At 43.4% G+C, this 25,574-nt stretch overlaps 1 long non-coding RNA gene across 1 annotated transcript in view; it reads left to right on the top strand.

Moving 5' to 3' along the window:
• The window catches only part of LOC123365288, a 75,543-nt gene extending 58,305 nt beyond the window's left edge, over positions 1 to 17,238 (top strand). Inside the window, exons 4-6 of the long non-coding RNA XR_006577517.1 lie at positions 12,632 to 12,696; positions 13,655 to 13,713; positions 17,007 to 17,238. This is a non-coding gene — a long non-coding RNA (uncharacterized LOC123365288). The remainder of the gene's footprint in view (positions 1 to 12,631; positions 12,697 to 13,654; positions 13,714 to 17,006) is intronic.
• Positions 17,239 to 25,574: the final 8,336 nt, after the last annotated feature.

The following is a 25,574-nucleotide window of genomic DNA, read 5'->3' as shown; positions in this document are numbered from 1 at the left end:
TCCCCCCAAACCTCCCAACTCCTGATCAGACACAGGAGGAGTTGACCTAGACCAGGGGTCGGCAACCGGTGGCTCGCGGCTCGCCAGGGTAAGCACCCTGGCGGGCCAGCCCGGTTTGTTTATCTGCCGCGTCGGCAAGTTCGGCCGATCGTGGCTCCCACTGGCCGCGGTTCACGGTCCCAGGCCAATGCGGGAGGCAGGAAGCGGTGCGAGCCGAGGGATGTTCTGGCCACGGCTTCCTGCCTCCCGCATTGGCCTGGGACCGCGAACCGCGGCCAGTGGGAGCCGCGATCAGCCGAACTTGCCGACGCGGCAGATAAACAAACCGGGCCGGCCCGCCAGGGTGCTTACCCTGGCGAGCCGCGAGCCACCGGTTGCCGACCCCTGACCTAGACTGTGGGTTCCACCAGAAGGGAAGATCTCTGAGGCGAGCAAATCCACCAATAAGCGCAGGACCCACCAAGGTAGAGGAGGAACTTTGTCACACTGTGGAATATGGATGTAAAACATGATCTATAGCAGAATTCTCCCCTCACTTACACCAGTGTTAGCATTTTATACCCACTTTGCACAGGTATAAATGACTACACAAGTCATTGGGGAATCAAGGCCATTGTCTATAGTGTGACGGGTTGGACCCCTCACACCCCCCCCCACCTGGGATGCCACCTGGTGTCCTGGGGTTTCACTGAGCCCACCTGCTCCATTTGCCTGGGCTTCCTCTCCCTGTTTTGCTGAAGCAGGCTCTCCAGCCTCTGGCAGCACACACACAGATAGGGATGCACCAGCTGTAGAATCACACAGAGTCTGCAAGCAGCTCTCTATGGGAAGATTCAGCTAGGAAATTGCCCAGCACTCATGTGCACACCCTCTTTGGGGAGTAAAACCAACATAACATTGTCTTGTGCTATATAGAAAAGTCTGCACAGCACAAGCCTATAAAAATCTGCCCTCTCCCTCATTGTGGAGAGAGAGATGCACACCTTCTCCCCTCCCCCTCTCCAGATATGAATTGCACAAACTAGGTTATAAACAAGAAATAAATTTCTTAACTATAAAAGGTAAATTTTAAGTGATTATAAGAGATAGCAAACAGAACAAAGCATATTACTAAGTAAATAAAACAAAACAAGCATACTAAGCTTAAGATCTTAAAGAAACTGGTTACAAGTAGTCATTTCTCACCCCAAAATGTTGATTTTTGGGCAGGTTGCAGAAATTCTTGAAGGTTAGCTACCCTGCTTGCAGCTTAAATCTTCAGATATTTTATTCACAGACCAAATCCCTTTTCCAGCCTGGTTTCAGTACTCCTCGCCCTTTCCCTTTGTCCTTTTCCTTAGGTGTTTTCAGCAGTCATCCTGGGAGGGATTCAGTGAAGAGTGGAGCAAGATCAACTTACTCTCCAGCCTTAAATAAGATTTACATAAAGTGGGAATCTTTTGTTTCCCAGGCTTGACCTCCCCCTCCTTTTAGTGGAAAATTACTAGAACTCCAAGGTGGTGTTTAGTAACAGGACTATCTGACCTAGTAGTGTCACAGCAACGTCCCAGGATGCCTCTCAGGAAGGAGAGAATATCTTCAAAGTCTTATTGTTTCTTCCTAATGGCCCATCCAGGCTGATGGCATGTGGTGGGTGTCTCCCAAGTACACACACAGTTGTATTTGTTACATAGTCAATATTCCTAACATTAGACACAGAAATGATACATGCATACAAATTGCATAATCACATTCAGTAAAATATAACCTTTCCAATGATACCTTACAAGACCCATCTTGCATAAAACATATCTGTTATGCCATATCCATATCATAAGCATATTTCCATAAAGAATATGGGGTGCAATGTCATATATAGTATTTGAAGATTTGATTCTGATTTTACTTACCTATACACCTGTTGGAATCAGCAGTAACTCCACTGATGTCAGTGGAGTTGTTACACCAATATGCAACTGATGTGAGATCAGAATCAGACCTTTGCAGTATGATAGCAGAATTTCATCCATAAAAGAGAAGAATAATTAGGTAAGGTACCTTACTGGATCCTATGAAATTGTTAACATAGCTACAGTGGTTGATGTTGTGTGTCCAAGATATGCCAACAAATACCACAGTATCACTTATTCTGGCATAATGGGAAAACCGTACAATCTCAGAGCCCACTGTGTGATAGCTGTTGGCATATGTTGACTTTGCAGTAGCCATCACTGTAGTTGAGTTACTGCATGTTAATGCAACATCAAATGATTATTTCTCAATATTTTTTTTGAGATGTGCAGACTGGTCAGGCTAAATATAGGTCATGTGTGGTCCTGAACCAAAACCTGCCAGTAAGTACCCTTGAATTTTGGGAGTGTTTTCTATCTGAATAGAAAACAGGATCTGAATTACACAGATGCTTTAGATATTGGATACCTTAGAGACTGAGTCTCTCCCATTGTAATCTTGATCTCCTGTGACACGTGCCAGCAGACCTCTAGCTTAATCAGGAGGATTCTGGAGAAAGGGTAATTAGTGACTGTTCCTTGACTCCAGAATTTACCTCCTTTGTTGGTCTGCCCAAGCCTCAGCTTTTGGTGTTTAGGTCATATTGCAAAGCTTATCGTTTTCTCCTAGGTGTTTTTTGGAAAATCAGTTATGTGGGTTGCACAAACCGGTCAGGGAATGTTTGATGGACCTGGGAAGATTTTTTTTTTACGATGATCCTAACTCATATTTTTATTTTTTTGTGTACATTTTCCCCAATCTTTAGATGGTTTTTAAAAATAAACTAAATGTCCCTATCCCACTCAAACCAACCCCCCACATCTCTAAACCAAAAACGTTGTGCTTTTTGAAATTTGGATCCAGATCTGAATTTTGTCGCTTGAACCCCCTTTAATATGAATCAGTTTGAATAGTTACCCAATTAATCAGTTCTATTTTGAAGTTTAAAGAAGTCTTGGGTTTCTGATTTCATAAACCTGTGCTGTGTACTATATGATTTCAGCCAGGACTGGATAGACTGGAAGAATCATGAGCCATGCAGCAAGTATAGTCTTTACTAGTGAAGAAACACCAAATTATTTTGAGATGCTGCACTGAGAGGGGTTCAAATACTACAGTTCATTTACTTTGCTTTACTGGCTCATAATTCAGCCCCGGGCAGGAACTCTCATTCAATTCCTACTCCCAACCAATAAGATTCAGAAGCAGGTAGCAAACCTCATGACTTTTGCATGCTTTCCTTTTTTAAAATTAGCTTTTAACTTTTTATGTGGAAAGAAGCAGTAAGATCTCTGCAGGTCAAGAAGTTCACGGTGTGCCCTTGTGTCAGGTTAACCAGTTTGCCATGGGTTTTGTGACATGGGCATGCCAACGCAAAATGATGTACTACTTTTCCAAGAACAGCTAATGGCCACAACCAAGTTGTGCCATCATATTTTCAGTACGAAATTTCTAGAGCCAATGAGACTTGGAGCAAGAGTATGAGGGAAGGGAATAGTGTACTACATGTATGTCTTGATCCAGCCAGTCTTTGAGCAATGTTAGTCATAGAAAGGACCACTAGATCAGGTAGTCCAACCTCCTCCATATCATAGGCTATCAACACCACCCAGCACCAATACACAAAACCCAACAGTGGACATAAGACCCCTCCCTCACCCCGGGAGACTAGGCTATTATGTTCCATAGGCAGAGAATAGGAGGGACCAAGGTGAACTTGTGCTTAGAGCCCATGCAATGGCATGGAAATGATTAAATAAGATATACCCAGATAATGCTGACAAATGACACTCACCCAGGTGCTTCAGGGGAAGGCGAATCTCCCCCCACCACTCAGGGTCACTGCCAATCTGACCTATGGGAAAATTCCATTCCAACCTACATATGGCAATCAGTTAGACCCTGAGCAGGTGAGCAAGAACCAGCCAGCCAAGCACCTGAGAGAGAGAATAGTTGATGCCACCTCAGAGTCCTGACCAACTCTGCTCAATGTCCCATCTTCAGACATGGCCATCCCTGACATTTTAGAGGAAGGAGATGATAAAAACCTTCCCGCATACAATGGAGGGGCAGAAATCCCTTTCTGACCCTTGCAGGTAATTGACTGAAACACTGAAGCATGAGCTCTAGGAACATAACACAAAAACTGGAAGTGAGCCCCAGGGCTATTGAGCCCTGCGCCTCACCATCACAAGCAACCCCATTGCACTTAGACATTTGTCGAACTCTCTCTCTCAAAACGAATTAAGTTGTTTGCCCTCACAACTCCTACTGGGAGGCTATTCCAGACCTTAACTGCTCTGATGGTTAGGAAGCTGCTTCTAATTTTCAGCCTGAAGTTATTCATGACTAGTTTATATCCATTTGTTCTTTTATCAACATTGTTCTTTAGCATTAATAGCTCTTCACCTTCCCTAGTATTTACCCCCTTATGTATTTACAGAGAGCAGTCATATCCCCGCTCATCCTTTTCTGCGAGACAAAACCAGTCACATTCTCCCAGTCTTGTCTCCTAAGGTAGTCCCTCCATTCCCCTGATCATCCTAATATCTCTTCTCTATACCTGTTCCAATTTAAATTAATCCTTCTTGAACATGGGTGACCAGAATTGTACACAGTATTCCAAATAAGATCTTCTCAGATCCTTGTACAATGGCATTAATTCTTCTCTCTCTATATACTGGAAATGCCTCACCTAGTATATCCGAAAAAAGCTTCTAGCAGAAAATTTTATTAGACCACTCAGTGCATGACCTTGCACTTTGTACTATTTAATTTCATCCCATGTCTGTCACCCCGGTCTTCAAGGTCATCCAGATCTTTCTGTAAAATATCCCAGTCCTCCTTTGTATTGACAGCCTCCCAACTTCGTATCATCAGTAAATTTCATTAGCGCACTCCTACATTTTGTGCCAAGGTCCTTAATAAAAATAATGAATAAGATTGGCTCCAAGACCACTCCTTGGGGAACTCCACTAGAAACATCTTTCCAGTCCAATAATTCATCGTTTAGCACAACCCATTGCTTTCTCCCCTTGAGACAGTTCCTTATCTACCTTAAAATGCTTGTACTGATCCACATCTTCCCTAATTTAACTGATTTCCCTTGTGGTACTGTGTCAAATGCTTTACTAAAGTCCAAATACATTAGATCTACTGCACTTATCTAAAAAATAAATTATTTTCTCAAAGAAGGAAATCAGGTTAGTTTGGCATGATCTTCCTTTGGTAATCCAATAATGTATGACATCCCCTTTATCATTTACCTCTGTGAATTTAATTTATTCTTTCAGTCATGATTTGCTCTAAATCCTTCCATACTACTGAGGTCAGACTAACAAGTCTATAATTGCCAGATCATTTTTCCCCTTCTTAAATAGAGGTACGATATTAGCTATTCTCCAGTCATATGATACTACGCCCGAGTAGCTAGATTTATTAAACCTCCTTGCTACTGGACTAGCAATCTCCAACTCAGAATATTGAAAGAACTGGCATGTGAAATTATCCAGCCCCCCCTGATTTGAGCACGTTCAGATCTTTAAGTTTATCTTCCATCTCAGATGTGGTAATTTTCGTATCTAGAGATTCATTTCCATCATTTGTACATGCACATGTTCCATATCATCCTTACTGAAAACTGAAACAAGATATTCATTTAGTTTTTGGGACAGACCTAGATTATCTTTAATCTCCTTTCCATCCACACTGCATATTGACCCAGTCTCTTTTTATTTATATAACTTAAAAACCTCTTCATTTTAATTTCCTTAGCAAGAGCTAATTCAGCTTGATTTTTAGCTATTCTCACTTTAATACTGCATTTTCTAATCTCCGCAATATAGCTTTCTTTACTATCAGCCCCTTTTTCCATTCCCCAAAGTCTCTGCATACACCTTACAAACTTGTGGAGGTGGCTATTCATTCAGCTGAGTCAACACCTTTCTCTAAACGTTTTTTCTCCCCCTTTCTTAGGATGCAAATTTCATGTGGTGGTGGTGGTTGTGGTGGGGGTTTAATTTTTTTTTGTATAGTTGATTTGAAGCCTCCTCTGCATTAAGTCCTTGAAGTCTTCAGTCCAGATGACTTTTTTAACAAATTCCCTTAATTTCCCAAAGTCTGCCTTTTCAAATAAAAAAAAACCCCTATAACTTGGCTTTGATTATCCTTCCACTTAAATTTAAATGGAATCAATCTGTGATCACTCGAGCCAAGGTATTCCCTACAACCAGCTCTCCTATGGTGTGTTCACTACTTACTAAAACCAAGTCTAAAACTGCGTCACCTCTTGTTGATTCAGTGACAATGGATGAAAACTATCATTTATCACATCCAGGAAACACAGGGCCCTACTAGTCTTAGTAGCATTTATTCTCCAATCTATACCCAGGAAGTTAAAGTTCCCCATTATGACACAATTCCCACTAGTATTTTTCTCTCTCAGAATATTAAAAAGATCACTCTCCATTTCTGAGTCAGTCCCTGGGCATCTATAGCAGATCCCTAACAATATTCTAATAGAACTTCTTTGACAATCCTTCCCCAAAATGATTTTGACCCAAACAGATTCTGTTTTGTCTGTTGTATGTCTTCATAGTCTACCACTTCACTGATGTACAACACTACCCCAGCACCTTTACATTATCCTATCTCTCCTAAGCAGCACATACCCTTCAATACCTGTATTACAGGCATGAGTGGTATTTTTTAATCCCTATAATATCTGGTTTCACCTCATGTTCCAGTTCCTCCATTTTTTTGCCCAGACTCCTTGCATATGTTTATAAGCATTTCAGTTGTTTCCCTTGGACCTCACCCATTTAGTGTGGTGGTGGACCTTTATCCCTTACTATATCTTCATTTAGCTGATTTTCCTGCTCTCGTGAACTGAAGCCAGGCATGGAGATTTCATAACCTTCTCCGCTCATCTCCTAGTTTAAAGCCCTTCTTATCAATCAATCAATCTAGAGGACTCTGTCTTTTCTTCTTTTTCTATGAAGAATGATTCCTAATGGTTCATCATCCCAAAACCTTCCTCATAGCACCAGTTCTTGGGCCATCTGTTGATCTTCATTATACAGTTACGCCTTCATCTGCATTTTCTAAGGACCAGAAGTATTCCACTGAAAGTCACCTGAGCTGCCATTTCTTTAATCGTCTTACCCAGTTGAGTATAGTCATTCTTGACCTGTTCCAGTGAGAATCTAGCAGTGTCACTCATCCTAACATGCTGCACAATGTGCCTTTCCCCCCCCCGCTTCCATCACAGTCCTCTTCATCCTGACATCCATATCTCATATCCTTGCCTCTGGTAGATGGCACACTCTTCTGTTCTCTGGATCTGGTCTGGTGACAAGCCTGTTGATTCTTTTCCTTATAGAGTCCCTTATCATATAGACATGTCTCTTCCTGGTGTTGGTATGAATCTCTTTCTCACAATCCCCGTACTTCTTCATTTTTCCTTAAGCTATGGTCCCTGGCTACTTCCAGTATCTCTCTGTTCAGCAGAAAGAGAGAGGTTGTTACATTCAAGCGTATATAGGAGCGGTGATTATGCCTACATTCAGTTAAAATGAGGCATTAGGCATAGTCCTTAGCGCTGATCTGAGAGACACAGAAATACCCCCTGCTCCCTCCAGAGGGTGAATCACCCTGGAGCACAGTGGTCTTTGCTGATGCTGGCTAGTGCAATTTGCATTCCCCCGGCACCAGCCATGCTGAATCAGGTCCATTCAGCAAGTGAAACCAAGGCAGGCCTTAGGTCTTGGTCCTAAATTCTGCTGTATCACAGCCCTCAGCTTAGTCACAAAGGCAAGACTACACAACCTTCATCTATGGTTTAATTCAGATGTACCCTGATCTGTCTGTTAGCACTATACACTGTCACTTGCTTGGACTGTGCCATTTTTAATAGGCCTCAGGACCACCTAGATTACTAGGGCAAAATAATACTCTGAAACCAGTGTCAATTTGTCCCTGTTGTGGGGAGAATTCTAATAATTAGTCTCCTGTTTAGTTCCTTTACCTTTTTACTCACTTTCTTCCTGAACGTTTCCACAAAACAGTATGAAGAGAGTCCTGCAGCTTTTAATGATCAACTTTGTTCCTCGGGTGACTGTGTATTACAATCATTAATTAAATGTCACAGCCTATAAGCATATGCAGTGTGCTCGCTGCTAGTATGTGGCAGAACTGTGGTGGCAGCACACCCGGAGAGAGTTTTCTTAAGTGAGAATGCTACTTTCCCCATCCATGATAGAAATCACTGGCATAAGCACATGTGTAGCCATATGTAGCCTTTCTTCACTACAGAGTCCACATCCATAAACCTCTCTTGACTATAATGTTACCATAGCTTGGAACTTGACATACCATTGTTAGCATTTACCACATAGCAGCAGACAGTTTTGTTTACATTCCAAATAGCGATGGACAAACTAGTAGCCACTCTGACTGTGAGGTACTATCCTCAGTATATGGACTTGAGCAATGGCTGTTAGCCAGAATAAAAATCAATTTGTCATCTCAGGATACACAATGCAGATGAATTGACTAGTTAAGATGAATTATCATAAGTGATGGGCACAGCAGAACCAGGGAAATGGAAAATATATCTGGTCTCAGACAAGCTTAATTATTTGGGTTACGAGGGCAACATCACAACTATAGCTGACTGAACACTGCAAAATGCTGGGCCTGATTCTCCTCTCACTTGTGCAACTCCATTAACTTTACATCAAAGGAAATAAGTTTCAGACTCTGTATTTAGGAACATTGATTTGAATTCTGGACCGCTGTTCAGTTGACCCAGGGTTGCACCCTTTCATTGTTCACTATTGGCAAACATTTGGGCGAATGGCTGTTCTTAGTATTCCCACCATAAAAGGAGAGTAAACACAAACAAGAATGCTCCTTATGTGTGAAATGTTGTCCTCCCTGTTCAAAAGTTTTAGTCAACAGTCAGAGCAAAAACAGTTCCATGTGATTTAGGAAAGGAAGATTTGGGCGCTTCATATTTCAACATCAATATGTTATGTGGCCCTTTAAAAATACAATTCACGTTATAACATTCAACCTTGTGAGGTTTTTAAAAAAATAAAAGTGCATCTTTTTTTTGTGGGGGGATGGAAGGTATTGGATATAGAATATTAGACATCTGCACCCTGTCCTCTTAATACTGTATATTAAATATGTTGAGTACTTCCCCTTAGCGCTTGTTAGGTGGTGTAACAGTCTGGCAGTGTTGCTGTTAACAGTGACTTTAACAGTGGCTGAGACGTAGTGAGTCAGTACTAGCTTATTAACATACATGGTTTAAAGGAAGTTGAAGACCGCTGGGACCTGAACAAACTGGTCCAGCTAAGGTGGGAAGAGCCCGTAGATGGACCCAGTCTAGGGAGAAGGGTTGGCTGGCACATTTCTTGCAGAAGTGTGATTAGAAGGGAAGTATGCATTGTGAGAAGTCATTCCTCCTCTGGGCTCTTTGCTTATGGGAAGTAATTTAGTTGAATGAACTGGAAATCTCAAAACAGGAAATAGGCCAATAAAAAGCAAAGATGGAAAAATGCTTATAACTCAAGTAAAAGAGAAAAGCAGCTGAATACCAGGTTCTGATAAAACATGTGAACCTCATCAACTTGACATTAACATCAGCCCAGTAGAGATCAGAAATACAGGCGATAATCAAGAAGCTGAAAAACAACAAACTGGCGGAGGACGATCAGATCACAGCAGAAATACTAAAGAGCACTTGATAACCTCTCCCTAATGAAAAGCTGTGAGAGCTGTTCAATGAGGTCTGGGGGAAAGAGACCCCCTCCTGATCAATGTAAACATGAAATCATTGTCAGAATTCCCCCGAAGGCTCTAACTAACAAATGGAGAGGAGACACATGACGCTGTGTTGTAGGGAAAGCTTTCTGCAGAGTGATACTGCACAGAATGAACGAGGCAGTAGAGAAGATTTAGGCACAAGAAATCCACATTAAGGACCATCACAGAAGAACATACACAGAATGGCAGGCTCCTCCCATCATCAGTTTTATTGATTTTATTTTTTGAAAGGCATTTGACAGCCTGAACACTGCAGACATGTACTGTGATTCTTCAGTCCCATGGCCTACTCACTAAAGTCGTCAGCACCATCAAGGCCATGTATAGAGCTGCAAACTGCTCTGTAAAGGTGAACGATCAGGCAACAGAGTGGTTCAAAGTGGATAGTGAGTAACAGGGCTGCATTCTATCTCCACTGTTGTGGGGCATTGGTATAGACTGGCTAATGAAGAAGTGGATTAGCAACACGAACAGTGGTATAGCTCGAGTAGATGGCAAATGCCTACAATATCTAGACCAGGGGTCGGCAACCGGTGGCTCCCGGCTCGCCAGGGCAAGCACCCTGGCGGGCCGGCCCGGTTTGTTTATCTGCCGCGTCGGCAAGTTCGGCCAATCGCGGCTCCCACTGGCCGCGGTTCGCAGTCCCAGGCCAATGCGGGAGGCAGGAAGCGGCGCGAGCCGAGGGATGTTCTGGCCGCGGCTTCCTGCCTCCCGCATTGGCCTGGGACCGCGAACTGCGGCCAGTGGGAGCCGCGATCGGCCGAACTTGCCGACGCGGCAGATAAACAAACCGGGCCGGCCCGCCAGGGTGCTTGCCCTGGCGAGCCGGGGCCACCGGTTGCCAACCCCTGATCTAGACTTTGCTGATGAGATTGTGCTACTGAGCAACACCCCCGAAAAGCTACCAAGACAGACAACCTGGCAAAATCTGTTATGCCAAGCAGGGCTCAAAATCAGTCATGCCAAAATGAACATCTTTCAAACCCAGAAATCAAGCAGTAAATCACACTAGAAACCAAAAATATTACAGAAGTAGAACAGTTCACCTATCTGGACAGAAGCATATTAGCCAATGGAGACCTCAAGAAGGAAGTGACACCAAGGATAGGAAAGGCATCCACTAAAACGATGTATGCAAATAAAAGATATACAGCAGCAAAACAAAACTGCGAAATTTCAACTCAAACATACTTTTGGCACTAACATACAGCTGCGAGAACTGTAGATCTACTAAAATATTACACAAAAAGACAAACATAAAAATATTACACAGAAAACACAAAAATAAATGCTTACAAAAGATTTGAGGCATTGTTTTAAAAGAGTTTTTACAAAACCCAATGGAGGGACGGTTAGGGGAAGGGGTCATGGCCTGGCCCCCACCTACTATCTGCCCCCCTCCCCCCCCCAGGACTCCTGCCCCATCCAACCCTCCATGTTCCCTGATGGGTGCCCCAGGATGCCTGCCACATTCACAAACACCCTGTCCCCTGACTGCCCCCGGACCCCTGCTGCCCCATCCAACCCCTCCTCCTATTTCTGATGGCCCATCCAGGACCTCTGCCCCATCCAACCACCCCTTCTCCCTGTCCCCTGACTTCCCCTGCCACCCCATCCAACCCCGCCCCTTCCTGACTGCCCCCTGAGACTCCTGCCTCCATTCAACCCCCTGTTCCCCCCTGACCGCCCCAACCCCTATCCACACCCCTGACCCCTGACCATCACCCCGAACTCCCCTGCCCTCTATCCAACCCTTCCTGCCCCCTTAGCATGCTGCCTGGAGCGCTGGTGGCTAGCGGGGCCGGAGCCGGGCCATGCCGCTGCCACCGTGCAGCACAGAGCACCAGGTGAGGCTGGGCTCTGCAGCTGCGCTGCCCCAGGAGCTCACAGCCCCACCGCCCAGAGCATTGCGCTGGCGGCAGAGCGAGCTGAGGCTGCAGGGGAACAGCGGGGGAGGGGCCGGGGGCTAGCCTCCGGGGCCAGGAGCTCGGGGGCTGGGCAGGATGGTCCCGCGGGCCATAGTTTGCTCACCTCTGATATATACCCTACACAGCTCTCTAAATGTGGAATTCACAGCCCTTAATTAACGCACCCAGGCTCCCTATACTATGCCAGGGAGAGTTAGGCACACAAGAAAAGAGATCCATAGACACCATCAAGCTGAGCAGGAAGCCATCTAAGTTAGCCAGTAGGAAATTCCAAGGAGAGAGATAGGGCCTAAGCCCCCCAAGGGACTTAGGTGCCTAACTCTGAGCCAGAGGGAGGTGTCTATCTCCACTTGTAGTTTAGAGCCGTGAACCCTCTTCTGGAGTTAGGCACCTAAGCCATGCCAGGCCTTTCTCACAAAAACTATGGGAGTGTTTGTCCCCCTTCTTCTCTCCCTCCACCCCCCATAGCACTTACATGGGAGGTGGGAGACTTGGATTTACAACAGGCATAACAGAGCTTTGAACTGGTCTCCCAGGCGGTATAAGAGGTGCACCTACACAGCATCCTTGATGGTTAGGTGTCCTGTGCTGGTTAGGTGTCCTTTGTCCTCACCTACCCAATTGGGCCCTGCAGGTGATACAGATGTGGGAACACTTACTGTGTGAATCCCACCAGGGCTTAGGCACCAAGCTGCTTGGCAGTCTTAGGACTTAGGCCTTGTTTACACTATGGGGGGAGATTGATCTAAGTTATGCAATTTCAGCTGCGTGAATAATGTAGCTGAAGTCAACGTACTTAGATCTATTTACCGCGGGGTTCACACAATGCTATGTCGGCGGGAGCTGCTCTCTCATCAACTCCCTTTGCGCTTCTCATTCAGGTGGAGTATAGGAGTCGACAGGAAATCGACCACCGATGCATCAATTGCCTCCTGTTGATCCCCCGGTAAGTGTAGACAAGCCCTTAGCAGTTTTTGGCATGGGGACTGGGGACATTACTGGTGGAAATGTAGAGTATGACTACAGTGTGTTTTTTAAAACCCACATCAGCAAGTCTCAGCGCCTGGGCCTACAGACAAGGGCTCACGCTGTGGTGATAACAGCTGTTTGGACATTTGGGCTCAGGCTGGAGCTCGGTCTCTGAAACCTACCACCCTCCCCAAGTTTCAGAGCCTGGGCTCCAGCTGAGTCTAAACATCTACACTGCCATTTTTAGCACTATAGTGTGAGCCTCACGAAGTGCAGTCTGTAAACCTGGGCTCTGAGACTCGCTGATGTGGGTTTTTAAATGCAGCATAGACGTTCCCTTAGGTGCCCAGGGAATTTAAGCACCTACAGGGCTGGGAGCAGCTGAGCAGAGGGTTTGAAGATCTACATTTTGGATGTAGATACTTAAAATGGCAGTTAAATGCCTAAATCCCTTTGTGGACTCTAGCCCTTTGTGTATTCTACTTTGATTTTGCATATCCCAATTTCTTCTCCCTTAGTGGATTTAGGGTGCTAACAAGAAAGTTACTGTATAAATCCCTGCCAGTCAAGGTGGTGGTATACTGTAAGAACCAAATAGCCCTCAGTTCCGAATCAAATAGGAACAGTAAATCTGCAACCGAAGACAAATGTACAGAATTTGACTTCCTCTCATTTACACAGTAGTAAATTGCAGTGGACTGACTCTGGTGTAAGGGAGAATATAGCTCTTAAGGGCCTGATCCAAATCCTGTTGAAGTTAATGAGAGTCTTTTTATTGACTTGAATGGGCTTTAATGCTCAGGCATATCCACCTAATAAGGACTTTTGCAAGTTTTAGATGGTGCAGAACTCAATGCTGTATTTGCATTTAGTAAGCAGTTATTGCTCAATAAAAGCTGTTTGCCGATGTGCCCTTTCTTTTCCATATGTTGAAGCTCACTTGTTAGACATGTGTCTCTGCAGACTGGAGCCAGCTGCTCATTTCCAAACCCAGGTATGTTTTTGCCAACCTTTTTCTCTGCCCATAGCTAGAGGATTTAAAATTGGGGGTTTAGAAAGTGATATCCTTAAATGTATTCCCTCACTCTGAACAGACTGCCGAATTCCCTTTGGAGACCAAAGTCATGCATAAATACAGCTTCTGTCAAAATATTTGTGGATTCAAAGGGGGTTTTGTTCTTGGAGGAGGATTAGGGGAGCAGGAAGAAAAAGAAACCCAATGAAATGAACAGGCAAAATGGCACAGAATAACCTGAAACCATAGGTTTTTTTCATACCCAGCTAGAATTGCTGGCAAACGGAAGAGAATTTTGGGCTGCAGTCTCCAGTCGGATTGGCCCCCTATGCACTGATCCGGAGGCTGAAAGGGGCTGGAAATGGCCACAGCTGGCCTGCAATGAACACCTCTGTTGCACGTATGCTGATTCTGGCCATTGTGCCTCCACCTGGTGTAAAGGGCATATTGAGAACCGGCATTGGGCCGGACGCAGTAGCAATCCTCCACTAGTGCAGAGTCTAATCAGGACCCTATATCAGTGGCTCAAGTTAGCGCTTCTAGGAAGCAGATTGAAGTCTTGTCTGAGACGACTTCTTGTTTGTTTGTTTGTATGTATTACTGCAGCACCTAGCAGCCCCAGTCATAGAGCAGGACCCTATTATGCTAGGTGCCTTATAAACAGAACAAAAGGATGGTCTCTGCTCCAAGGAGCTTACACACTAAGTATCTGGGCACTTGGTTCCCTGATGCATTCTCAACCCTCCCTCGGCCATGTGACATAGAGCTGTGGCACAGGAGAGGTTCAAGCTCATAGTCCTTCCAAAAAATGGCACATGGGAACAACCTAGTGAAAGTCTGAAAACAATGGGCCATTGACTGCAGTGGAGTTACATTCATGTAACACTGAGATAACACAGTGGTGGATCAGGCCCAGTAAATTAGTTGACACACATCTTATTTAAAGAGCCCCCACAGACTGTGCTTGACATCTCATGACCCAGTCTCTGCTGTCTGTTGGGAAAATTCCTCCCCCCCTTCTCCCCGGAGTTTACCACATATTTCAGGGCAGCAGGAAGTGAACACAGGGTTTGCCCCTCCCACCCCAGCCCCCCAAAGCCAAACATTTCCTGAGATCTCTCAAAGGCCCAGGATATCTTTGTAGAGAGCAGCAAAGAATCCTGTGGCACCTTATAGACTAACAGACGTTTTGCAGCATGAGCTTTCGTGGGTGAATACCCACTTCTTCGGATGCAAGTGAAGTGGACTTGCATCCGAAGAAGTGGGTATTCACCCACGAAAGCTCATGCTGCAAAACGTCTGTTCGTCTATAAGGTGCCACAGGATTCTTTGCTGCTTTTACAGATCCAGACTAACACGGCTACCCCTCTGATACTTTGTAGAGAGCCTGTGCCTCTGTAACAGATCTAGGTCTTCATGTGCCCTCCTCTGTTCCTAGGTAATGCAGCTGTATTGCAGCTCCAGCTGCACCTCCACCATAAAATGGGGATGGAGCAGCATAGAAGAGTTAATGCAGTTTCAGATTTGAAGGTGTCATAAACAGATAGTTAAGGGTTAATGTCTCTTTTACCTGTAAAGGGTTAAGAAGCTCAGTAAACCTGGCTGACACCTGACCAGAGGACCAATAGGGGGACAAGATACTTTCAAATCTGTGTGGAGGGAAGTCTTTGTTTTGTGCTCTTTGGTTTTGTTGTTGTTCACTCTCTGGACTGAGAGGGACGGGACATCAATCCAGGCTCTCCAAATCTTTCTGAATCAGTCTCTCATGTTTCAAACTTGTAAGTAACTAGCCAGGCAAGGCATGTTAGTCTTATTTTTGTTTTCTCAACCTGTAAATGCTTCTTTTGCTGGAAGGATTTTTACCTCTGTTTGCTGTAACTTTGAACCTGAGGCTAGAGGGGGTTTCCTCTGGGCTATATGAATCTAAGTACCCTGTAAAGCATTTTCCATTCTGATTTTACAGAGATGATTTTTACCTTTCTTTCTTTAATTAAAAGTTTTCTTTTTTAAGAACCTGATTGATTTTTCCTTGTTTTAAGATCCAAGGGGATTGGGTCTGAACCCACCAGGGATTGGTGGGGGGAAAGGAGGGGGGATGGTTAATTTCTCCTTGTTTTTAGATCCAAGGGGTTTGGATCTGTGTTCCCCAGGGAATTGGTGAAGCCTCTCAAGGCTGCCCAGGGAGGGGAAGGTTTTGGGGGGACAGCAAGTGTGCCAGACACTGAATTCTGGCTGGTGGCAGCGTTACCAGATCTAAGCTAGGAATTAAGCTTAGAAGGGTCCATGCAGGTCCCCACATTTGTACTCTAAAGTTCAAAGTGGGGAAGGAACCTTGACAGAAGGAGATGATGTAACTCTTGGCCCTGCCTTATCTCTAGTTGTAGATCTTCAGCTGCTTGGTAGGATGAGAGACAGATACAAAGGCAGCTGATTCCACTTCCTGAAGGGAGGGTGAGATCTGCATATGAAGGTTCCTCTTTGCATGTGGATTTCAGGGAGAGCTGATCCACCATGCTTTAGGCACTTGAGTGACTAATTTAAACAATTAACATAGTGCCTTAAAAGCAAAGGTTCTTTTAAACCTAATAGGCTAAATGGCTTCCTCTTTATTAATAAGATAAATCCAGAAAATGCTGAGTAAGGGTTTGTCTAGATTGCAGCTGGGGATGTGAATGGCAGCTCATGTAGACATACCCATGCTAGCTGTACTCTAGCTATCACAGTAAACACAGAAGTGAGGACTCCACAGCATGGGCTTCAGCACCACCTGCACAAACCTGCTTGACTCTCTGGGTATGTGCTTGCTTCTGCAGCTGGCCCTGAAGCCCACGCAACAGCACTCTCGCGTCTATTTTTAGCAGTCTAGCTAGAATACAGCTTGCACTGGCATGTCTCCATAAGCTGCCATTCGTATTCCTGACTGCAACATAGATAAACCCTCAGGGGTTTGATGGAGCCAGCCCACTTTCCCAACACGTAGACAGCGGCCAAGGCCGCAGCAGGACAGTGACTTTTTTGTGCATGATAGGCCAGAGCACATGTTCTTACTCTGAAATTTCAATGTGTTTGGAGTGGGGTTAAGAGCCACAGAGACACCAACGCTTGTAAGCAGAGCCTAGAAGAAGCTGCAGACCAAGAACACGCTGGTGCCTGGCTGACAGTGTAATAACACTAGAGCCTTTCCTGGTAGTCTGAAAGTGGAGTGCCACACCTGTGAGTGGAGGACCTGCCTGCTTTTTATGCCATTAATCCATCTGTATTTTTTTTGCAAGGTAACACCAAGAAATGTGCATCTTCTAAACTAAAATGACCAGAAAAGAATGTCCTGTGTATCTGCCTAGTCATTTCTCTCCCAACAATGTGCTAGTCCACTCCATGGGCCTTTCGCTGCAGGAGTGAAATTAATGGAAGATATTCAGATCCTGTGTTGGAGAGGAAGAGGATGAGGAGAGAATTAGAGTCCACAGCTCTGATCCTTCTTGACATCTTGGACAATATGATGCCCCCTACAATATGGGCCTGCTCTTGCTCCCATTCAAATCAATAGCAAATCTCCTACTGACTTGTGTAGTACAGGTTTGGGCACTATCTAAATTTGTATTTGGAAAAATATAGTTTCTAAACTGTGTAAAATTTATTTTAAAACCTCAGTGGAAAAATAAGAAGGATATTTTTAAAAATAGTGGGAAAGTCAAGAGAGAAGACCTTCCAAATCCAGAAATATAGAATCATAGAACTGTAGGACTGGAAGGGACCTTGAGAGGTCATCTAGTCCAATCCCCTGCACTCATGGCAGGACTAAGTATTATCCAGACCATCCCTGACAGGTGTTTGTCCAACCTGCTCTTAAAAATCTCCAATGACAGAGATTCCACAACCTCTCTAGGCAATTTATTCCAGTGCTTAACTACCCTGACAGTCGGGAAGTTTTTCCGAATGTCCAACCTAAATTGCCCTTGCTGCAATTTCAGCTCATTGCTTCTTGTCTTACCTTTGGAGGTTAAACAGAACAATTTTTCTCCCTCCTCCTTTAACAACCTTTTAAGTACTTGAAAACTGTTCTCATTCCCCCGCTCCCACAAGTCTTCTCTTCTCCAGACTAAAAAAATCCAATTTTTTCAATCTTTCCTCATAGGTCATGTTTTTGGACCTTTAATCATTTTTATTGCTCTTCTCTGGACTTTCTCCAGTTTATTCACATCTTTGCTGAAATGTGGTGGCCAGAACTGGACACAATACTCCAGTGGTGGAGGCCTAATCAGCATGAAGTAGAGAAGAATTACTTGTGTCTTGTTTACAACACACCTACTAATGCATCCCAGAATGACTGCTTTTTTAAAAACAATGTTTTTACACTGTTGACCAAGGCCAGCTCCAGCTTTTTTGCCGCTCCAAGCGGCGAAGCAGGGGGTGGGGGAGAAGCTGATCTCAGCAGCACTTCGGTGGCAGCTCAGTTGCGCCGCTTCATTCTTCTGCGGCAATTCGGCGGCGGGTCCTTCGCTCCCTTTCTTCCTCTTCAGCGGCAGCTTAAAGAGGAGGAGAGGGACTGAGGGACCCGCGGCCGAATTGCCGCTGAAGACCCGGACATGCCGCCCCAAGCACCTGCTTCCTTCGCTGGTGCCTAGAGCCGGCCTGCTGTTGACTCATATTTAGCTTGTGATCCACTATGACCCCCAGGCCCCTTTCCGCAGTACTCCTTCCTAGGCAGTCATTTCCCAATTTGTATGTGTGCAACTGATTGTTCCTTCCTAAGTGGAGTACTTTGCATTTGTACTTATTGCATTTCATCCATTTCTCCAGTTTGTCCACATCATTATGAATTTTAATGCCATCCTCCAAAGCATTTTCATCCCTTTCCAGCTTGGTAAGTGTACTCTCTATGTCATTATTTAAATCATTGATGAAGATATTTAACAGAGCCGGACTCAGAACTGATCTCTGTGGGCCCCCACTCATTATACCCTTCCAGCTTGACCGTGAACCACTGATTAACTACTCTCTGGGAACAGTTTTCCAAACAGTTATGTACCCATCTTATAGTAGCTCCATCTAGGTTGTATTTCCCTAGTTTGTTTAGGAGAGGGTCATAAGAGATGGTATTAAAAGCCTTGCTAAAGTCTACCGCTTCCCTCCTATCCACAAGGCTTGTTACCCTGTCAAAGAAAGCTATTAGATTGGTTTGACATGATTTATTCTTGACAAATCCATGCTGACTGTTACTTATCACCTCATTATCTTCTAGGTGTCTGCAAATTGATTACTTAATTATTTGCTCCATTATCTTTCTGGGTACTAAAGTTAAACTCACTGGTCTGTAATTCCCCAGGTTGTCCTTATTTGCCCTTTTCCAGTCCTCTGAAATCCCTCCCATCTCCCATGACTTTTTTTTTAAGATAATCACTAATGGCTCAGATATCTCCTTTGTATCTCCTTGAGTATTCTAGGATGTATTTCATCAGGCCCTGGTGACTTGAAAACACTTGTCTAGGTAATTTTTAAAGTGTTCTTTCCCTATTTTAGCCTCTGATCCTACCTCATTTTCACAGGCATTGATTCTGTTAGTCATCCAACTACTACCAACCTTTTTGGTGAAAACTGAAACAAAAAAGTCATTTACACTTCTGCCATTTCCACATGTTCTGTTGTTGTTTTCCTTCCTCATTGAGTAATGGGCCTACCCTGTCTTTGGTCTTCCTCTTGTTTCTAATGTATTTGTAGAATGTTTTCTTGTTACCCTTTATGTATCTAGCTAGTTTAATCTCATTTTGTGCCTTGGCCCTTTTAATTTTGTCCCTATATACTTGTGTTATTTGCTTATATTCGTCCTTTGTAATTTGACCTAGTTTCCACTTTTTGTGGGACTGTTTTTAGTGTTTCAGATCACTGAAGATCTCCTGGTTAAGCCAGGATGGTCTCTTGCCATACTTCCTATTTTTCCTATGCAGTGGGATAGTTTGCTCTTGTGCTCTTAATAATGTCTCTTTGGAAAAACTGCCAGCTCTCTTGAACTGTTTTCCCCTTACACTTGCTTCCCAAGGGATCTTACCTACCAACTCCCCGAGTTTGCTACAGTCTGCCTTCTGGAAATCCACTTCCTTTATTATGCTGTTTTCCCTCCTACCATTCCTTAGAATCATGAATTCTTATCATTTCATGATCACAGTCACCCAAGCTGCCTTCCACTTTCAAATTCTCAACCAGTTCTATAGTTAAAGAAGAGATTAAAAAAAATAGTAGGCACTGTAATTCAGAAATGACTTTTCTTCAAAAATATAATGGAAACAAATATAAGCATAAGAAAAAAAAATTCTTAATTGTATCTGTCTGAACTGAAATCCCCTCTAATACATTAGCCAAAGTTAATGTCGTAACTACAGTACTGTCTAAAGTTTTGATCATGTTTTCTAAATGGTTAATCTATTACTCCAGGATGGCTAGCTGGGATTAGGCTAACTGTGTCATCATTGCTGTAAAATAAAAGAAACATAACAAAACCCTCATGGAGGAGAGGAAAATAAATGAGCTTCGTGACTGTACTGTTCAGACTCGGTTTGTCTACTACACACTATTGCTGCCAAGCCCCCCTGAGTGACTGGACCGGCATGTTAGTAAGCTAGTCTCTGGCATACAGCTGTAGTGTGCTTGCCATAGCTTTGTGGAGGGGAAGCCACCACATTTGTTTGTGCAGAACGACAACGTCATTTGCTAATGATCACTCGCCATGATTTTCTTCCTTTGAAGCACAAGTGAGACAGCCAGTGATAAATGTCTTCCTGAAAATTCTTATTGTCCTATTCCTGGGTTCAGACGTGGCATGGTCAGGGTTTTTCTTGAAATACAGGTGACACTAAATGCTGGATGTTGTAAACATGAAACAGACTGTTCTTACTTTATGCTGTGTTCTTGTTAACTAGAAATTTCCACGCAATACAGGTGAAATATTGGTCTTCACCAGCAGATGGCGCTATTACACACCCAGCTCGTGTTTTTCATTCACTAATGTCCCTAAAGCTTTCGGCACTTCACTACTGCAACTTTAATTATGACCTCTGCAAAGCTCAGGCACTTACTGGCTTGTTTTGTTCAGCAATAAGCATTGGCCAGACTATTTTTTCTGTGGTATTGGTGTTTCTGGACAGTGCTCTGGTGGCTGTGTGCATGCATCATCACACCGTTGGTGAAACCACTCAGAGCCCATGTCACCAGCAACAGTGTACCAATAGCATGAGCAGACGACTTTCCATTCAGCTTTGTTTAGTAAGCCAGGAAATATGACCTCTATCGCAGTGGCTATGACCACCTTCCTTCTTATCTAGACACCTGAACTATGTATCTCACCAGGAGCTCGACTGTCCTGGTGTAACGTGATGTCAGCAGGATGGAGAACACACAGAAATAAACAGCTGTGCTAATGCATCAGTACTGTCCTTCATTCCCTGGCTGCACAAAGCAAAGTGCAACTTTTATTTACTGCAGTTATGTCATAGGGTGGAGCCCACAGGAAATGATGATCACAAATAAAAAGTCAGCGTCACAGCCACTCATTGTCTCCAGCCTAGGCCACTAGATACCACAGTGATTGGTGCAATATAAGAATCACAACCTAGTCACTCATGAAAATGTTATCCATTCAACTATGTCATGCACCTGTCTTGTGAAATTCCTCCCTCCCGCACAAGTGTGCACAGGTAGCCAGCTACCATGTAAACCTAAACTCCTGACTCGTGATAGAAATAGGGTGTCCCGGGATATGTGTGCACTGCAACTGGGCGCTAACTTCTTTTGACCCAGCCCACTAAAAATAGCAATGTGGATGATGCAGCTCAGAGTAGACACTCAGGCTAGCTACCCCGGCTCAGAACCAGGGGGTCAGGTGAGCGTGAGAGCCTGAGCTGCTGCCTGAGCTGCAGCGTCAATGCTGTTATTTTTAGTGCGCTAGCTCAAGCCTTGCTAGTGCAAATCTGTCTGCATTGGATGGGAGGCTCACTCAGCTGCAGTGTAGACATAGCCTGGGAATACACACCCTATATAAGTAAATTTTTTAAATGGATTTATCCTGAGAGGTTTTAAAGTAGCGTCTCTCTATCAAGTTGAAACTTTCAAAGATAAGCTTTTTGACTTATGGCCCACTTCCTAAATACAAAGATTGCTGTAAATTGTCTTGTCTATAAGGACAATAATGACATAAAATGTGCAACTTTATTTTTAATTTTGCTGGCGGATGGATTTTTGAGCAGCTGGCTGTTGCTAGGGCCTTGCCAGACAGTTACCTAGGACTTGGGGTGGAACTTGCCATAAACTTGGGGATATAATGTCATCTCAAGACCGTTTCACCCAGACATCCATGTCTGTTTTGTCAAAGTGGTCTCATGTTCTGTATTTTTGGTACTTTGGGAAAGAGAGTGGCATGGACTTAACCACCAAATGGTTTCTAAATTGGTAGGTTAAGCAGGATGTTTCCAAGTTTCCTAGCTAAAGATGACCAAATTCAGATGGACTGGGATCAAGTTGCATGGCTCCAACATAGGCGTTGCCCCTGATTTATCTGAAGACCTTGGAGGGAGGTGCAGCAAAACAGAGGTGAGTGAAGCTAGCAAACCAAATGAATAAAGGATATGGTCAAGATGTCTCCTTTTCTGGGGTCAACAAGCCACTGGAGGGAAGACCGACATTTCTAAAACCCTCAGGCTCACACCTTGAGGAGACAAAGTCAAGACAAAAAGAATGTCTGCTAGCAAGAATCATTTTGCCAGCAACATCAACATCTGGCTCCTTGACTGCAATGCCAGCTCCTACTCCAGGAGAGTCCAGAAAACTGCAAGAGCTGAAGAGCTCATGAACTCCATGTTTTAAGAATCTTGGTTTTCTGTGTTCTATTTTTTGTCTTTTGTTTTTATTAGCTGAGACACATCCCATCCTTTTATTCTTTAATTTTAAGGTGTGTGGTTGTGGTGTGCATGTTTGTCTCTGCGCACCTGTAATGTTCACATAGGGAAGGTGCCAGAAAGAAGTTCTCCAGGTTTAAACAGCCCTAAAAAAAGCCATTGAAATGTGTTTTGTGTTTTAAAAGGCCTAAGAACCTTAAATTGTCTTATGTACATTTTGGTACATAAGAGTTGTCAGATTCCTGCTTGCCAATGTATTCTGTTAAAATCTGTATTATGACATCTGGATTGTGAGAGGGGAAAGAGAAGGGTTAGCCACCACACTAGAACTGAAATCTAAGGCAGGAGCCTTTTAATTGGCTCTGAGGTTGTGGTTCAGACATTAATAATAATTTTTGTTTGAATATCAAAATATTTAACCAGCTCCAAGTTGAAGATCTGATTCTGAAAATTCTTCAGCGGGGGTTCCTAACCAAATGGATAACCACCTCCTTAGAGCTTTTCTTAGAATTTATAAGTATTGATTATTTCTTGTGTAAATCATCAGCTTTATTAGACTTTAATTCCAATCCAAAACTGAGACAAACTTGTTGATTTAACAGTTTTATTGCTTTTATTCTTGGTTCAATTTAATATTATTAACAGATTAGCTTTGGTGATACTTTTTTATTTTTGTTTAATAGTTTTCATAAAACTTAATAATGAGTCAAATTTCTTTGAATAAGCAATGTGAGTCCAGAACTTTGAGAACCTGGGCAGATATCATCCCGTCAACCAAACAGTCTGATCAGCTCCCCCGAATTTAGCCTTCAGTTCTCACATCATTAAAAATCCTGAGGCACTTACAAGAATAAAGGTATTTACTAGAACTGGTCAGGAATTTTTCAGCAAAACAGGTTTTTTGTCAGAGTAACCACCCCACAACTGCCAATAGTTTGGTTGTCACCTGGGATGTAGAACACTCAGGTTTAACTTCTTGCTCCTCTGCACCCTAAATGGGAGGTGCTCTAAATTAGGTAGAGTACGGGCTTGAACTTGCATTTCATACAGACCAGCTGAGTGCCCTAACCACTGGGCTCTTTTGGGCTGGAGTAGTAGGTCTCAAATTTTCTCATAAAAAAACCCATGAGAGAGAGAGTGAGTTCAAAAGCTGTTCAGTTCTCATTTTGATATGGAACAAAAACAAATGTATTTGTTCAGATTTATTTATGGAACCTAAATCTTTTTTTCCAGCCAGTCCAAGTATTAACCACCGTGTCCTAGCTAAATTCTAACTTATGCTGTAAATTCTTGCTTACGTAAGTGTGGTTCTGCACTGAAAAGTGACTATAAAACTATCAAGTATCAGAGAAGTAGCTGTGTTAGTCTGTATCCACACAAAAACTCCTCATTGTTTTTTATAAAACTATCATTATTGTGCTCCATGTTTCTCCCCTATTGATTTCCATATTGAACTGGCTTAGCTCACATTTTTGTTTCTAACTGCAAGCCTTGTAAACTCTGGATGGGATCAAAGACTGAAAGTGAGGTGTAGCCTCACAAACCATTGACATTCACCCCGATACAGGTTCTGCAGCAGAACTGATGACTTAGTGACCCCTCTGCAAACCAGTTGCTGTCTGTGGGTTTGCAGTAGGACTAGTTGAAAACATTTTGACTGAAAATTCATTTTTTGACAAAATGAAAATTCTCAGTCTGCTTTCTGAGAAAAAAAATCATTTTTTTTGGTCAAAAACCTGACATATTTTAATTTAGATATTCTGCCATAATTTCTTACAGGAGTTGTAATTCGGTGTCCTCATGTTTTCATTTTCCTCTTTGCCAAGTTTCCCAGCCAGACTGTCTCCCATGATCCACCAAATTCAGGGACTTCTATAATGCAATCATCTCTTTCATCATGAGGGGAGACTGTGGTAGATCATGGGAGATATAGTCTGACTCAGGAGTCTGGTCCACAGAGGGGAATGAGAGTGGAGGCAGATGAGCTACAATGCCCATGAGGCATCATAGTGGGGAGACGGAAACATGTTGGGCTTTGAAAAAAATTAGTTTTTAATTTTTCACCAAGTCAAACTTTTCCATAAAAAATGTTGACAATTGTTTTCATTTTCATCACACTTTTTTGTGGTGAGGAAAAAAGCCCATTTTCCAACCAACTGCAGTTGCATCTGACTAGATTTTTAGTTAATAATAATGTTGATGTTGCACAAGAAAAGAGAATCTAGTTCACTTTCTCTTAGCTGTGTGAACGCTGCAGAATTACACATAGTAAAAATTACTTTTGCTACTAAAATAATCAGGCTGACTATGAACATATAATCCTAGCATCAGCAGCTGTGTTAAGAAGGTATCATTTTTCTACCTCCACCTTTCAGAGTAGAACCACATTTTAATGTTCTTCTGGTATTTCATCCAGACAAGTTATGCCTTGCTTCCTTTTCTAAAATTGCAGTATATTGCTAGTAAAGAATGAATGCTGTGTACATCCCACTGTGATATCTTAGAAACAGGCCTACCAGATGATGTAGCAAGTTAAATATAAGTCTAGGCTAGATACATTATTTAAATGGGTATTGTTAAGATAAACACACAAACAAGATTAAATCTGTGCGCACCATTGAAGTGAAACACAAACATGTGGGATTTTCATAGGTGACTAATGTTCAGTATTTAGCATAGAAAGTGAGAGAGCTAAGATAGTGCCACACCCAGACTGAATTCCTTCCTCCACGTATACTGTTCTGTCTCATCAAACATTTCTGAAAGTAGAGTTCTTCTAGTTCCTATATGTGATTGTACTATAGCACTCTCTGTTGGGAGGCTATTTCTCATAACACCTAAGGGAGCTAGGTGCCCAACTCTCATTGAAAGTCAGACACCTTTGTAAATCTCACCCTCGGTGTAAAATCAAAGTGAGTATTGCTCCTGAAACCTTTCCTATTTCTATATAGAAGC

Source organism: Mauremys mutica, chromosome 2, assembly GCF_020497125.1.
Source record: "Mauremys mutica isolate MM-2020 ecotype Southern chromosome 2, ASM2049712v1, whole genome shotgun sequence".
NCBI lineage: Eukaryota > Metazoa > Chordata > Testudines > Geoemydidae > Mauremys > Mauremys mutica.
Note: the sequence above shows the minus strand (reverse complement) of the source record. Positions and strands in the feature narration are given on the sequence as shown.